This window comes from Excalfactoria chinensis, chromosome 4, assembly GCF_039878825.1.
Source record: "Excalfactoria chinensis isolate bCotChi1 chromosome 4, bCotChi1.hap2, whole genome shotgun sequence".
NCBI classification, from domain to species: domain Eukaryota; kingdom Metazoa; phylum Chordata; class Aves; order Galliformes; family Phasianidae; genus Excalfactoria; species Excalfactoria chinensis.
Genome location: NC_092828.1, coordinates 70,760,230 through 70,775,765, shown reverse-complemented (window position 1 = coordinate 70,775,765; position 15,536 = coordinate 70,760,230). Strand labels below are relative to the sequence as shown.

At 49.2% G+C, this 15,536-nt stretch overlaps 1 protein-coding gene across 2 annotated transcripts in view; it reads right to left on the bottom strand.

Moving 5' to 3' along the window:
* STAG2 (STAG2 cohesin complex component) overlaps positions 1-7,499 on the bottom strand; it is a 67,856-nt gene extending 60,357 nt beyond the window's left edge. For both annotated transcript variants that reach the window (XM_072334502.1, XM_072334503.1), the window contains exon 1: positions 7,372-7,499. The gene's annotated coding sequence lies outside the window, so the exon portion shown is untranslated. The remainder of the gene's footprint in view (positions 1-7,371) is intronic.
* Between the last annotated feature and the right edge of the window lie 8,037 nt (positions 7,500-15,536).

The window sequence follows — 15,536 nt, the reverse complement described above, 5'->3', positions numbered from 1 at the left end:
GGCCACCAACAACAGATCCACACGACAGAGGCGATAAAGCTACTCGCGCAGCTTTGCTTCCTGGTTACCATAGTTTCCAATGAACTGTAGATTTCTAGAAATAATACTTATGAGAATGAATAAAAATATCGCTGCTTAAATATGAAAACTGAAGAAACGGTACTAAAAAATCGTTTCATTGGAGCAAGAGTGACACTTCAGTGACCAGGTAAGTCACCCAGGAAAGGCGGGTTTATTGGTAGGGCCTTGTCGCAGATACAGAAGTGAAGCCTGGGGCTGGATAATAGGAAAAAGAAAGATGGAAAATGTGACCAATGGAAAAAGGAAAACGGGCACCAAAAGGTACTTCTCTCTTTCTCCCAGAATTATTACCAGTAAAGAGCGCAGAGCATAATTAGGTCTAAAAACAGGTCTGTAGCTTCCCAAGCCTCCATCATCAAGGACAACTTCCCAAACTTACAGTGGGGTATAGGCAGGGAATTAATTCTTCCATTATTGTTAAGACAACATCAGTCCTTCCAAATGAGAACAGCATTGTAAGTTGCCAGAGTGACTGCAAAAACTCTCTTCTAGAGGCACTCAGAACATGACAGGGCAAACTCCTCCAGAGGGATCCCCCGATGTGACCACAGGGCTGCCCTCCATCGCAGCACTAAAGCTTCATCCTGTCTGCAGTTACAAGGAACAGCTTTGGGATACGGTTTTCCAAAAGGCACCTAAAGCAACAATAAAAATAGAACAGCATATGGCAGCACGCCAACCTGGAACCCTCCTGTAAGAACGGAGTTGACATAGCAAAATAGTTGAAAATAATGAAATACAAAAACATACTTTTGTTGCTATTCTTCAATTATGAAGATCAAATTCCTTCTTTTCCAAGGTGATTTAAATGAAAGCAGTCAACTCTGTATCCACCTAACTTCCTATTTGTCCGCTACCAGCACAGTGAGGCCTTATTTAGACTGCAGTCACTGCTCATCCTCATTTTAAAAAGTTTTTAGCAAGTTTCTCCAGCTTTCTCACCCAGAAAAAACCAGTGTAATTTATCAGTTGCCAGCTTCTAGGAAGACCACACGTGAAATAAAGATTACTGACAGTGGTCAGGATGCAGTGTCTTATTACTCAAACAAATTGTTCGGTTACTGTATTCATAACTATCCAAAATATCTCATTACAGGACTCACGTCATCTAAAATCACCTTACAATTAAAGACTAGATACCTCAAATGCACGCCATATTAATTACAAAACTGCACTTCTGACATTTATTACTCCAAGTGGTTTTTAGTACCTCTGTTTACCTACATAAGCAACTGCCCACAGGAAGAGAATAAAAGCAACAGAATGCAGAGATGGAACAGTCCCTCTCAAATCACATCCCTACTCCATACAAACTTTGTTCATACTCAATTCTCACCAATAAAAACAGCCAATTATATCACTTGCAAATCATCTGCTTACTAAGACTTGATACGGTCCAAATTCCCAGTGTTCGTCTACCTTAAGGGTTGACCAGAGATCCTCACCCAAAGGAATAACAAATAATCACATCAAAAACAGAAAAGCCTCTTTTTCAACAGCTCATCTTTGTTTGCAAAAGTAAAAGCCTTTTTTCCCCCATCCGAGGTGCTGCAAGGAAAGCACTCTCTCATAAAACTTATGCCGACATCCTACGTTACGTAAAAAAGGCAATTCAGGCACGGCCAAGAAGTGCAACATTACCTCAAAAAATATTCATGTCTTTCGAGGCCAACGGTGTGTAGTGAATGGTAAGAAAACAGCTGCATTAAGTCTTCTTTGCTGCCTGACTACTACATGAACACCTCTTCCAGAAGGCATAGAGTGCCCCGCATGTACCCCAGGGGAAGCCAAGGCACAACAGCAGCAGATGCTGCACAGCTGCACAGCACATACCCATCTACACTGCTGCAGACACACCCTACATGGTAAAATCCATCAGTTGAGCCTTTTTTACAAAATATAGGAGTCATGGGCAAGTGTGTGACATTTTGCTTGCAACATCAACCCAAAGGCAATGGGAGCAAATACAAGAATGCCTCCATCTTCAGAAGCTGCAGAGGTACAAGCAGAAAACTGCTGTAAAAAACAAACCTTCTTCCACCGAACCTGAGCGTTCCTTTTCCCTTCCTCTAATCCAGCAACTAATATTTACTGAAATAAATGCAAAGAGAAGGAAGGTGTGTGAGGTAAGTGCAGCACCAATAATCCACGAGACTGGAGAAAAGAAAGCATGGTATTAGCCCACTGAAAAGCCAGATATGGCCTCCTCTGCAGGCACTTGGCTTTGAGTGGGCACTGTAACTTCTCAATCACAGATCATAGTCAGTCCTCCAGTATATGCCAAACTTCTTGCATCTATGCATTCTTCCAGTCATGCTCTCACACAAAATAACTTTTTCCCCTCAGTGAAAGTTAAGAGCAACCTACAGCAAAAAAAACAAACAAACAATAATAAAAAAACCCACTGAACACAACAGAGCAAACAACATTAAAGTACATCCACAGCTACGTAGCAGTTGCAAGGCAGCTAACTTCATTTCCATCTGACGTTGCAATAAGTTGAAGTAACTGATACAAATGTGGGTCTGTGTGCACCTTATTTCTGCTTCACATTGGAATAAAGAAGTTTAAAAGCAGATTGTGCTCCTCCAAATGACTTCAGTCAGTGAAGACTAGTAGAGAGCAGACTATCACTGAAAGCCAAAGGGCTACCTAAGAGCCCTCTAGGGCCCAGTTTTTCCACATCCCCTTCTCCAAAGCCAGGTGTCAGACTTCCTCAGCTCTGTTCGGTCCAGGGCAGTCAGTGAGATGAAGGAAGAACCTTCTCACTGTGCCTTCTTTTCTACCCAATGCCTCACCTATCTGTGGTTTCCTTAATAGCACAAAGCTTGGAAATAAACTGAAAACACAGTACACTGTACAACACAGCAGTGGTGGAACCCATTACATTTAGGACTTGATCCTGGCCATCAAACTGAATGAACATGAAATGATGGCAGCTTTTGCGTCGATACCTATGAAAACGTTTGACTAATCAGATAACAGTCCCTCAAGCTTCCCAACACAAACAAGTCAGCATCAGCCCCAAATTCATCTGCATCTGAACAGGGGCCTTGATCAGGAGCTTCCCTAACTTCATATCTACTCTCCAAAAGATCCAACTTGACCTGATCTCATGAACCACAACATGAGGAAACTGAATTCAAAGAAAACAGATTCTACTAATATAATGTGTGAATAGAAGCACATTCCGAATCTCCAGCTCCCAGAAGTTCTCATTGTGCAACACAAATAAATATCTGACCTTATTAAGAGTCATGTTACGTTTCAAGGCTCATCCTTAAGCTGCAGATATCAGACCTGTTAGAAACAGGGTTGCTTTCTTTTCAAATATAAAAAGCCAAGTGATGGCACTGGACTAATCCTTAGATGCAAAAACCATTGACAGGGTGGTGAAAGAGCTGAATGGTGGGAAGAACCTCTATTAAAAAATACGCTAAAACAAGACCCTCACCTATGCAGACATCACACAGCTAAGACTACCAACATGTCTCCCTGACAAATATACCACAGCATGACAAAACATCCAATGTCCCTGCCCTTCAGGCTGCCCTACCATGCTGCAGTGGAGTTGTGCTACATGGAGCTGTGGGAGGCAGGGCCCTACTGAGCAGGGCACCCAGCGCCTTGCAGCCACACAGGCTCCCTGACCTGAACCAGGAGCCCAGTGCTGGCAGGATCACAGCCCAGAATTGGGCACATGGTGAGCTCCTCCCTATAGAAGGAATCCCAGGACTTGTCTGTGTTCCACCAGCCAGGACAGGACGGAAGAGAACCACTGAGGTCAGTGACAGTTTGAGACCATCAAGAATTCCCATTCTCACTTACCATTTGATCTTAAAACTGGAAATGACCTTAAATGTTGGACTGCTCTGAATCTAAGCCAATGCACTAGGACTGCATGTCATATGTAAGTTTTTGGGATCCATGTGGAAGAGTCCTTCCCATTCCACCACGGATCTCACTGAGCTCAAAACTTCAGCTCTTCCAACAAAACACAGGACTGCAAGAACACAACCAAGAGGCCAAAGTAATCAGCATCAACATTTGCTTACTGCTGGGATTCACTTGACTAAAACAAGCAACCGAAGTGCTCAGGGCCTCTGCAAAACATCCAGCACACAAATTCCATACAACCTAACCTCTCCTATATTTGCCTGCAGCAACAAACTGAGACAATACCACTACGGACAAGAATGACAAACAGGGACTCTCCAATCACTCTAAATCTGACCTGCAAGTGACAAAGAACAATCGAATCAAAAGGTTCACAGCACCCTGATAGTTAGCAAACGTCACCCCATGATTTAGCTAACTCTCCTGTGCTTGCTTCCACCACCAAGAGCTCTCACTTCCAAGTGGTCTGCAGCCTGCAGCTATCTCCTATAGGAGACTGCAGTACCATGCAATATTCAAGAGCATCTGTCCACGTTACTTTGTTTAAAATACAAAACCTAAAAATGTTGATGCCATTTGTAGACTGGGCTGAAACAAACTAAGATCACTTATGGGTGTTATCCACATGGCTTCCAAGTGGGAATTACTTCCTTCTATACATCTGTGTCTTTAAATACATAGATGTAAACCAGGAACATTACGAATGTATGGAATTTGAGTGAATGACCAGCTAGTTTAATATTCCTCTCTTAAAAATGGAATGCTCTTTAACCAAAGGACAAGTTTTGAACTAATTATTTTAACAAGCTATGAAGCTATTCACTTTTTGTAGTTACAAAGATTCCAAATACATTCAACGCTGAGCTCTATGAACCACTTTAGTGGCACCGGCAAGCTCTACTTTCAGCTGCAAACTATGGAGACCTGGTGTGCCAAAGAGCCATACGTGACTTGAGCCGGAATGCTGAGGCAGGGGACCAGCCGGCCCTCATACCACCCATCAGCCATCCTCGGCACTGCCTTCCTGAACATGTAAATGAGTGGAAAAAAATCAAACACACAACTTTGGCCCAGGTACGCAACATGGGAGGTACCTGAGCGTGATTAAATTCCACAGGAAAACTTATGTATCTCCCCAGCCCCAGCGCTGTTTCCTGTTTGTTCACCCAACGGCAAACTCAGCGCAAAAGCCTGAACTTCCCAGATTTCCCTCCCTGGCTGCTCAAAGGGCACACGATAGCGGGGCCCTGCTACGTCTACACCACATCATCAGAGAAGTTCACCCATACAAGGAGCACCGGAAGGTGGAGAATAATGCCTGCGTCTCACTCCGGTATCTGTGTACCTGCAGTAACTGACCCACACGTGGGTGTTCTGGTGAGTCCAGGGCAGATCCACGCCCCACGAACGGCAGGAAGGGACGGATGGATGGCTGGAGGGAAGGGGGCACGGAAACGGGAAAGAGCCGCTCCAGCGGCCGAGCGCTGGAACTGAGCAGGAAGCGCCCAGAAGCAGCGGGGCCACTACCGGGACCCAGCGCCAAGCCCGCGCCAGGAGGCCGCTCCGCCGCTGGAAGGGCGCAGCACCACTCGGCTCGTTTGAAACGAGGCTCGACGCCGCCGCAGGCCAGCGCGAAGGCGGCCGCGCGGGACTTCAAGGCTGGCGCTCCCAGTTGCGTTCCATCACCTCCCGAGCCCCACAAACCCGCCCGGCTCCGGGGCCGCGGGCCGAAGCTCGCCGGGCGACGGGAGGAAGCGGCCGCCTCCCGCCCGCTGCCGGCCAATGAGCGGCGGGCGCGGGGCGGGCGGGGCGCGGAGGCGCCCGGCGGCGGAGCAGGCCCGGCGGGGCCGCGCGTGACGCACTTCGGTAACCCGAGTCCCGCCCGGCGCCGCGCGGCTCCTGCCCCGATGGGCCCCGGGGAGGGGGGGGGGGAAGCGGGCAGGCTGCGGCGGGAGGGGCAGCGCTCCCACTCGGCCGAGCCGAAGCGGCCCCAAAATCAAAGAGAACGTGCTAGCGGGCCCGGGGTGGCCAGTGTGGGTTCGGTCCGGGCAGCGCGGAGAGGAGAAGGCCGAGCGGGGCTCCGGGAACCCAAAGACAGACGAGCGCAAAGCCGGGGGAGAAGCCAACCGCAAATGGAATAAGAAAAAGGAGAAGCCCCGAGTTCCCGGCCGCGCCGAGCTGCGCACCACGTCGGCAGCCGGAGTTGGGTCGGGGCTTTTTTTTGTTTGTTTGTCTGTTTGGCCCCAAGTCCACGTCTAGAAAACAAGCACGAGAGCAGCGAAGCGGGGCCCGGTGCCTACCTGGGCCGGCGCAGCCCGGCGCCCCCGTGGCCGCCCGGGCAGGGCGCAGCTCGCGGCGGACAGCCCGCCCCAAACAAAAGTGGCGCCAAAACCCCCCGGCACGGGCTGCGGCTCTTCCTCCTCCTTCCCCCCCTCCCCCCCCAACGGGGGCCGCCCAGGAGCCTGGCGGGACCCCGCCGCACGCGGCCCGACCCGCCTTGTTCCTTCTGGACCAAGTCAGTAAAATAACCACCGCCGCCGCACGGAACCGCTCGGCTCCTTCCGACGCGGTGACCACCCCGAGGCGCTCGGAGGGGGCGCGGGGTCCCACAAAAGCCCGTCCGTGCGAAACTGGGGGGGTGGGGAGGGCACAGCTACTCGGGTGTCGTTGGGGTGGAGGAAAGGAAGAGCCCGGGCCTTTGGAGCGCTCCCGCCGGCCCCGCTCCGAGAGGGGACCGGGGTAAAGAGGGCGCCGGGTTAAGGAGGGCAGAGCATCGAGCTGCAGGCGGCCGCTGTCAGGCGCGGGCCGCGATGTCCCCGCACGGCCTGGCCCGGGCCGCGGCGGCCGCCGCTCCGTTTCCCGGCGCGGCCCAGCGCCCTCCTCCCGCGCGCCACCCGTTCCTCTCCGCTCCGGCTCTGCCCTCCCCGCCCGGCCGGGCCCGGCGGCGCACACACAATGCCCGGGTCCTCCATCTTGCCGGCAGCCGCCGCTCGGCTCGGGGGGAGGAGGAGGAGAAGGAGGTTCTCCATTTTAGCTCGCCGAGCGCCGGGCCCGGCCTGCCAGCGGCCCACCCCGGGGCGGAGGAGCGGGCCCCGTGCCCGTGCCGGGGGGCCGCTTTCGGGGCCCTCCGCTCTCCGCCGGCGCCGCCGCTCGCGTGCCCCCTCCCTGCCGAACGCGCCGGGGGAGGGGGTGGAGGAGAAGGGGGGGGGTGGGGAGCGGGGGCCGGAGTGTTTTCGCGGCTCGGCCCCGCCGTCCTCCATCTTGGCTGCGCCGAGCCCCGCGGCCTGCCGCCCCGCGCCGCGCCCCGGCCCGACCCCGCTCCGCCGCCGCGCGGCCCGCGCCCGCGTCCCCCCTCCAAACTTCCAGAAGCTTCGCCGCCATTTTCTAACTTACCTTGCCCAGCGTCGGCGCAGGCGGCGAGGAGGCCCCGGGCGCGGCGCCGCGCTCCTCCGTCCCCGGCTCGGCCGCCGCTCGCGCGCCCGGCCCGGCCCGGAGACGTGCCGGCGGGGGGGTCTGGGCCCGGCGGGGAGCGGGCAGGTTATTTAATTTGGCGGCGGCGCCGGGGATTGTTTGGGGTGTTCGCGGCTCGGCGGCTCGCGAGCGAATGGAGGGCGCAGGCGCCACCTGGCGGCCGCCGGGCGCGACCCGCTCTCCTGGGCGTGGGGCGACATCTGCCGGCCGGCCGCGGCGAGCGGCGCCGCGCGGGGTAAACAAGGCCCTGCGCACGCGCGCGCCGCTCCCCCCGCCCCCTCCCCGGCCGTCCGGGCGCGGAGCCCCGGCTCTGCGGGGCAGCGCCGAGTAGAGCGCCGGGCGGGGCCGGGCCGCGGGAGGAGGCGCAGCTGCCGGCTTCATTCACGGGGCGGGATCGGGTGACCGAAGGGCGAGGGAGGAAGGGCCTCCGAGAGGGCTGGCGCTGCCCCCGGGGCCGGATGCGCTCCGCACAGCTCTTATCGGGTGGCGCCCGCTGCCCCTCGGAGCGCTCCCCACTCGCGGGCGGCGCGGGGCGCTTCGTCACGGCGCGTCCTACGTGCTCCTTTCATCTCTCAGCTCAGTGCGTTGTTGTTTTTTTCCCCCGGCCTTGTGCAATGCTGAGCGCGCTGCTCGCTCGGGACGGCCACATGCAAGCTCGTGGTTCCACCCCGCAGCACGGCAGCGCTGCTTCCCGCCGGTGGGCTCCCAAAACTTGAAGCTTAGCCGTAAAAACGTGGGATTTTTTATTCATTTATTTTAATTTTTCATCACTAAAGACTCGTCTTCGGATATCCAGAAATAAAAAAACAAGTTGCAGTTCTTTTCCTGTCTTGCGTAACTCCAAGCACGGTGCTCACGCTGGCTAGACGTGCTGTGTGCTCACTGCGTCACTTTTATAGGACAGGTAGGAAAATATAAGTTTTTCCTGCGCAGTTTCAGTAGCAGCTGCTCGCACTAAAACTCAGCGTTGTGTAAAGATTATCATACTTTACTGCCAGAGCTGGAGAAGCGCTGGGTGCTCCAGGCGGCCTCGGTGTGGAAAACCCAAGCGCTCAGATACATGTCAGGCATGCGGTGCGATGAGGAAACGCTGCAGTTTGACACGCTCCACCTCATAGCTGAGATGTTTTTAGCTAATTGTCTTTAACAGTGAAAATGTGACATTATTCCTAGGGTGCGGTTTTGAAGGAACGCGTGCACAAGCGCTGACAGCTCCGTGGCAGGTACAAAAGCTGACTCAGACCTTAAAAGCTCAGATTCATAACACTTCTGCACGTCCTGACTCATCTGATGGTTGGTTTTGTGCACTTGTCACAGCAGCTCGTGGAAGCTCTCCAGAGACCCGAGTCCAGGTGCAGCGGCACAACACCAATCACTGGGCACACAGAGGAGCATTTCCACTCCCTCCCAGTTGGCTCCATTCATCTGCGGACAATGTGTAAGCAGAACTTGCATCATCAGGGCGGTGGGACAGGCCATTGCTTTCCAGACAGATTGGTTTCTTTCTTTTTTCCTTTTCTCCTTCTACAAACCAGATCATGTCTCGGATGCTATTTAGAGTACAACCACGCAAACAATTCACTCAGCACAACTGAAGGTGCGGGAGTTTGTTATGGAGGACAAAAATGCTCCACAAAGAGCCCACATTCTGCTTTTTCCCTCCCCCCCCCCTGAAAACTAACCATTCTCCTGAGCCCGAGCCTTCCAACACCTACAGCAACAGGGGAGATGTGATGAAAAACCCTTCTTGCTATATAACCACTCTTTCCTAAGAGCAGTTCCAGATGTGTTTTGACCCATTTTCAGAATTTGTGAAGGAATCAAAGAACATCCCGAGGAATCTCTGTAGAACTTCAGCATTCCAACATATTTTCCAATAAAACAGCAATTGAAAAAATCCATTATCCAGGCATAAGGAAATAGAGGCGTTTTACAGCTCTCACCTCACTAGGAAGGGTTTGTATCCGACAGAAAAGCTGTGAGAAAGAGGGGAGGAGAAAGCACTTTATGGGACTACATCACCTTTCTTACAACAGTCACTCTTAAGACTTCAAAGTCCACCGTGACGGATAGTGAGCCCAATTCAGAGATGATTTAACAATGACTTTTACAACAGGGATTGTTACAACGCTTGATCCAAAGAGAGCTCTTGATCATTCACCCATTTAAGAAAGAGTTCTAGGAGGGGGCAGATACCCAACTAATTCCACGTCTGATTAATGGCCAGAGCTCCACCAGCAGATCAGAACACCCTCAAGCTGCCAGATGGCTGATTCATTCCTCCAGGCAGGAGACTCATGCTCACGTTGCTCCCTTTTCTTTGAGAGAAACAGAATAGGAAATTGCTCTGCAATTCTCTTTCCTCTTTGCTATTTTTAAAAACAAATAAATAAGAAGCACATCCCCTGACCATTCCTTTTATGTTCTCTAAAGATTTGTCTATAGGAGTTGGAACAAAGAGAAGGAGAAAAAAAACAAACAACCCAACAAACAGAATTGTTGTACTGAATTAATTCCAAGGAGAGGTGGTGATCTTCATCACCTGTATTAAATAAGTTCACAGCCGTATTTTTATCTGTCTTGCTGGGGACATAGACAAAAAGCAGTTGTTCCAGTCCAATTTGATTTCTCCAGTTTCTGAAACTGACTCATTCACTCTAGGGAAATCTGCTCTGAAACCTTTTGGAGATGAGCTATTACATAAGAAACAAAAATAAAGACCAAAAAATGGGTTACTTTCCCCTAACTCACAGGAGAGAGATTTCACATCAGTAGCTCCTTAGGCCTTTCCCTGTTCTGTGAATAACTTCTTTTGTGGTTTACATAAATCACCTTTTTTTATCCTTCTTTTTCACCCCACTCAGCTCTGGATTCTCTTCGATTCCGTTTCTGCCCTTTGTGCTCTCAGACGCACAGAGGTGTGCGGAGTCACAGCTCATAGCTTTGCCACCAAAAAAGTTTCAAGCTTCTCTCTTGGTTCTAGAAATGAATTAAAACCCTGGCAAGGCACAAATGCCTTCCTGCCATTTCTTCCCTCAGCTGTCTGCCTGTGCCACTCGCTTGCCAGGTCCCCGCTCTCATTCCCATATTTGAGGTGAGGGGGTTTTTGCTGCTAGATCTCGTTCTTTGAGATAATAACCCTATAGCCACATTTTAAAGTTTTCATTGTTAAACTGTGCAAAAGCCAAGCCAAATATTTGAAGGAAATAGTGAAAAGCCATTCTCCTAGTTAAAAGGAGCTGATTTCACTGCAGGTATGACTTCAGCCTTACAGATCTGACAACAAGCATTACCACTCCAGCCCTCCCCTGAGCTAAGGACAGGATCTGCTCCTGTTCCCAAACTAGGAGGCTCTGGGGAACAGAAGCAAACCATCCACCCAGGCGAAGGGATCACAGGGCAGGGAGTGCTTTGTGAGTCAGGCACTGAAGCAGCATTGGTGGCAAAACCTGCAGAAGAGGCACAGGTACAGGAAAATGTGTTTCATTCTGGGCAGTTTGAGTAAGACAACGGGCATGGTGAGAGGCAGGAAACAACAGAGTGTCCAACAACTCAAAGGTGGAGTGAAAAGCAGACAATGGCTGCCAAGAGGCTAAGTGAGCCCAATGGCAGCAACTAGCTCTGAGCAAGGAAGAATCTTGAGCTGGGGCAGTAAAAACTGTGCTGAGGCCCCCTGGTACTTTGAGCACACAGGGCCGCTCTGCTCCCACGTGCATGTAGCACACAGCAGTTCTCAGCTGCTCAGCTTTGTAGAGCCATAGCTCTGAGATGATGATACAGAACTGGGTTTTGCCTGAAAAGGGGAGGAAGGCAGCTGGCTTGCAGTTAGGTGAGGTCGAAGTAGAACTGGGACAGAAGCATTGTTCTGCAGCTTAAACCCTGCCCGGAATCACAGAGCAAAAAGATGATAAACAAGTGAAGTCAAATATATTTATGTTTAAATTGTCATCAATAAGCTTTGAAGAAAATGATCCGTCAAATAAACAAGTCAGCTCTCTCCTGTCTTTTCAGGCAAACACCCATTTTGGCTGTTGACAGTGGATCAGTTTATCTTGGCCTTTTCCCCACAAACTGCTGAGGCCAGAGCTTGGGGACTGCTGCAGTGGGAGCACGTGCAAGGGGGTCAGTGCCTACAGGACAGATAAGGCTAAGGAACAGATTACTCCTTCAGATAAGCTCGTGTGGTTTTCTGGGCTGACTTAGCATGCTCCCAATATTCTACCTGTATCTTTGTCATCATTTCCTTTCATTTAGTTTTCATCATCAACCAGCTTCAGGGTTTCTTCCTGAAAGCCCGCTCTCCTCCCCATCCAGTGTGGGGCTGAAGGATGTTCTTGCTGCCTGAACTCAATGATACAGCATAAGGTACAAGCAAAGCAAAGTGTGATGTCGTCATTAAGCTGTAATTGAGATTTTCTTTTCATGAAGCAATGCATGACGAGTAGCAAGCAACGCAACACTTCATTCATGGCATCTTGGCAGTTTGCACAGATGTTCAAAACTGTTAAGAGATGAATACTGTTTCAGAACGCAACTTCCTTTAGCGGGCTTACAGAAGTACCACAAGCCTCAACAGCAGCAGCTGAAGGGCTTCTCCCTCCACAGGGCCTTCTGGGAACACTAAGCACTGAGGACAGCAGATCCCATCGTGACTCTTCCATATAACACCCTCAGGGTTGGGTATTGGAAAAGGAGATAAAGCCAGTCCTGGATTCAGAAACTTAACTCTCTTATGCAAGAGTTCAAAGAGGCCACTACAGCTTGACACCTACCTTGGAAAAGCTCACACTGAGAAGACAACTATTTGCTTTAAGTGATGAATCTCATCATGCTGTGCAAAAGTAGGTTACACAACTAGTAATCACCCAAAGGCAACTAAGTAGTTTTCACCTATCCTGCAGTACCACGTACTTGCAACAAAGTTAATGGCATTTTCTTAGGAATTTTCTCGAGGATTTTGTTCAGCCAAGCAATTTATCACTGGCAATATACTGTCTTCTTTCCTGCCCCAGGAAAAAAAGCAAGTTTTTGTGCTATGTCAGTCACAGAGCTGTTATTCTCTGAATCAGTGTTAGTAATTAGTAATAAAGTTAATTAGTAATAAATAATAAATAAAGTTAATAATAAAAAAAAATAAAGTTAATAAGTAATAAATTAGTGTTAGTAACAGTGTTAGTAATGTAACAGTGACATCAGTATTCCTTAAATACGGAATCCTGGTTAAAGAAACTGAGGATGAACTGCTGAAATTCAGTTTCTGTGCATTATCACAGGTCACTGGCCTCCTCACAGAAAGCCACATCACAGTTACGGCTCGGTAACTTCTCTACAGCAGCATCAGCACATCCCTTGAAACTGCCCAACAGTGGCTCGCAGAGACAGAGGGTACTGTCAGCAACCTGAAGCAGCGTGAAGGCACAGCTGAGGAGAGCTCTTCCTTATCAGATTTTCTAGCCACTCAGCAAAACTTAATCACACAGAACACAAACCTAAAAAGGGGCGAGGGCAGGTTGAGTATTAACTCATAGTTCAGTTCTGTGAAGAATGAGGGCAATCCTACCAGACCAGCAGTGCTATGGAGAAGGCAGCCAGCACCCTTCTCAAAGCAGGTCCAGGAGGTAAGGCCAGCACATGAGACACACGATGTCACACCCCATGCTGGGTCACTCATCCTGCTTGCTGACAGGAGTCAATCTTGCACCAAATAGAAGGTAAGAAAAAAACACTGTTCAACAACTTTTTCACTTATCTACCTCCACAGAAAAATACTGCTAAAGCCAGACAGATCTCAGAACAACAGAATCACCAAGGTTGGAAAAGACCTACAGGATCACCCAGTCCAACCATCCACCCATCATTAATAGCTCTCACTATATCACGTCCCTCAACACAGCGTCCAAACATTCCTTGAATACCTCCAGGGTCGGTGACTCCACCACCTCCCTGGGCAGCCCATTCCACTGCCTGACCACTCCTTAAGAGCAGTAGTATTTCCTAATGTCCATCTTGAACCTCTCCTGCTGCAGCATGAAGCCATTCCCTCTAGTCCTATCACCAGTTACATGAGAGAAGAGGCTGACTCGCAGCTCACTACAGCCTCCCTTCAGGTAGGGATAGAGAGCCATAAGGTCTCCCCTGAGCCTCCTCCAGACTGAACAATCCCAGCTCCTTCAGCCACTCCTCATAAGGCCTGTGCTCCAGACCCTTCACCAGCTTTGTTGCCCTTCTTTGAACAAACTCCAGGGCCTCAATGTCTTTCTTGCAGTGAGGGGCCCAAAACTGGACACAGTACTCGAGCTGCAGCCTCACCAGAGCTGAGTACAGGGGGACAATCACTGCCCTGTTCCTGCTGGTAACACTGTTTCCGATACAAACTAGGATGCCATTGGTCTTCTTGGCCACCTGGGCACACTGCTGGCTCATGTTCAGCCGAGCATCAATCAATACTCCCAGATCTATTTCCTCTACGCAGTCTTCCAGCCACTCCTCCCCAAGCCTGTAGCACTGCCTGAGGTTGTTGTGGCCAAAGTGCAGGACCTGGCATTTGGTCTTGTTGAACCTCATCCCACTGGCTTCAGCCCAGCTATCCATCCTGTCCAGATCCCTCTGTAGGGCCTCGCTACCCCCAGGCAGATCCACACTTCATGCCAACTGGGTGTCATCTGCAATCTCCACATTCTTCACTCTGTGGCCTTTTAGGGTAGGCCTTGGCCTTACACACGATGCACTACAACTTCCACACTTTGAGAGGCAAGGCAGATTCTTTTCCAAGTACTTACTAAATCTGATGCTCAGCAAATTTTATTCCATCTCATACAATTTAATTCTAATATACAACACTTCAGCTTGATGTCTTCCACAAATGCAGTAATTAAGTGTTTGCATTAACACCTCATCCAATTGATTTCATTTCTAATAGCCTATTATGTTTAATTTTATTAATTTTAATAAAAATCAATACGAAAGCTGACTTTAAAAACCCACATCCTTAGTTAACAAAAATGCTTTGAAAGCTTCAAACTGTTTGTCCTGTAGCTCCAGGCTGTGCGTACAGCTAACCAAAATATGCACTTGGGTATTCATCACGGTCTAAGCTATCTATGCAACACTAAAGGAAGTTTTAAAAAGCAAAGCTGAATTAAAGAAAAAGCAGTCAATGACATTATGTTTATGCTATGGGCTGTGGATTATATCCCAAACAATAAACAAGTATGGAGGCTAAGCATCTGTGCAGATACCAGCTGCAGCAACCTGTAGGATAAATCTGTATGAAGTTTGGGGCTCCGTATTTCAAGACACCGATAAAAAGCTAAAGGCATAACAAAAATTGTAACTTTTGTCCTTGTTTTGTTCTGGTATTCCTAAATGAGGTTGCAATTTCCATGCTTTCTAAATTAAACATTCCAGAATATCTTAAAAACTCATGTCAATCTCCCACATACCTGGAGCAGCAAATAGCTCTGCTATTGTCAGTAAAACAGAAATAAGATTCTATGTAGTAACCAGTAAAAGAAAGTGACCAAATATTGGTACCTGATTTTTCCTCCGTAGCTCTTAATTCCAAGTAGCTCTTTAAGAAACCAACTTCCAGGCATCTCTGTCTTGCTACTAACTCTCCTTCCAAAGGGCCTGTGATTCTATTCTGTTTATTTGCATCCTTCATTTCTCTCTCTTTAAATACTCAGCTCAGTATCAGCGTCCACTCCTTTAAGATACTGAAAATCAAAGCAATTAAAAGAAATCTTCCCAATTCAAGCTGTCAAAATTTGATGACTATGCTAATTATTTTCTTGCATTTCGTCTGAATAAAACTCTGATTGTAACAAAAATCCCCTTAAAACCTACAGAGCAGTTTTGTCATCTTGGCTAGCAGGCTCTTAACCTTTTAATGTTCCCAAGTAATTCAAATTCAATATAACAGTACAGTGCTCTTCCATATTTGATTTTTTAAAACCCCAGATACATTGAATATCTTTTAGAAGCATTAAGAAGCTTTAAAGTGAAGCACTTAAATTTGCATGTAAACTGGATAATGTTTTTTTCTTTCCATTTCAGTTTTGAAGGTATTGTTTGTGACCTACTTCTAT